We start from the raw sequence: 1,763 nt of genomic DNA on the forward strand, positions 1-1,763 counted from the left end.
TTTGAGCATGTCCTTCCCAGCTTTAGTCAATAACTGCTCAGTGTCTACAATGTGGTCCCTCCATGCTGGCTGCTGAGGGTGGGACCCAGCTGTGTGATCCTGGGCTAGTCATTCAACTAAGGCCTCGGTTGTTCCTTCTGTGAAATGGGAATGAGGACTAACCTGGTGGAATTGGGACCCTGTGATGGAGGATTTTGTGAGCTATGGAAAGAGTCAGCGACACCAAGAGCCAGTTCTCTAAGGGCTTCTTGTGTGGTCGGAGAGACGATGCCAACAGGTGGATGAAACGATGCTGACTGGTGGATAAAGGGAAAACAGGATGTGGCCAGTTGACAAGGAATAATGGTACCAATGACTCCAAAATGAATGACTCACTCAGAATGGCTTAGCTGTCTCTTCGGACCTAGCAAAGTACTCGTGTATGAAATTAAGATCTTTAGAGTGTGTGTGTGTGTGTGTGTGTGTGTGTGTGTGTGTGTGTGTGTATGAAGGATTAACAAGCTCCCTATATATCTTTTAAAAATAGAAATACAATTGTCATCTTTTCAGACAACAAATAATTGTCATAATTTTGTAATCCCAAGAGTAAATCACACTGTGGCAATTTGTTTCATGTTTTTTCAGATTTTTAAAATGCAAACATCAATATAAATTACATATGTGCATATATATGTATTTCTTACATATCATCTGACAACCTTTTTATACATAATAATATCTCAATAAAGTAAAAATCTACCTTTTCCTTTTTAACAGTTGCACAGTGTTTTCCTAGATAGCTATACTGCCATTTATTTAAGCAATCCTCCAAGAGAGATACTTAGGTTGTTTCTAATTCTCTGTATTGTAAACAATGATTCAGTGAACATCTTTACACATACTTTCTACACATACACATTTATTATTTTAACATTCCAGTCTTTAATTCTTCTCGAATTTATTTTAGCTTAAAGTCTATAGGTACAATAAAGCCATGATGTATAAGTATGAAAATATATGTAATATTTTGTCCTTTATGTTCTTTTATTTTTCTGTTTCCTTAGGACAAACTTCTAGGTAAAATCATTAAATCCAAAGATTTGCATATTCACAGTCCTAATGCCTTCCTACAGGTTGTCCCAACTGATATTCTGATCAAACTGTACAAAAGTGTCGTTCTTTTTATATATTCTCATTGGCAATGGTTAGAGTCTTCCTTTAATTTTTGTCAATTGGTAGGAGAAAAGAAATCGTGACTCCTAATTCTCTATTTGCATTCTTTGAATAGTAAAAATATTTTAAATCTAAGAAAAATAAAGTCTGCGAATGCTTTTTATTAATGAACGGATGTTTGATATTATCAAAAGCTTCTTTTTTGTGACCATGAGAGGGGTGGGATAGGGAGGGTGGGAGGGAGGGAGGCGCAAGAGGGAAGAGATATGGGAACATATGTATATGTATAACTGATTCACTTTGTTGTAAAGGAGAAACTAACACACTATTGTAAAACAGTTATACTCAAATAAAGATGTTAAAAAATATTTTAGTTTTTCATACATTTATTGGCTATTTATGTTTCTTCTTTTCGGAATCTCCTGGATTCCAATTCCAGAGAAGTGGAACAAAGGTGTGTACTGATAAAATACCTAAACTTGACCGCGTATTTACCTGTACCAGGTTCTACCCCCTCGGGTCTTTTTTTTTTTTTTTTTTTTTTTTTGTGGTATGCGGGCCTCCCTCTGCTGTGGCCTCTCCCGTTGCGGGGCACAGGCTCCGGACGCGCA

Source organism: Physeter macrocephalus, chromosome 11 (assembly GCF_002837175.3).
Source record: "Physeter macrocephalus isolate SW-GA chromosome 11, ASM283717v5, whole genome shotgun sequence".
In the NCBI taxonomy this organism is placed as follows: domain Eukaryota; kingdom Metazoa; phylum Chordata; class Mammalia; order Artiodactyla; family Physeteridae; genus Physeter; species Physeter macrocephalus.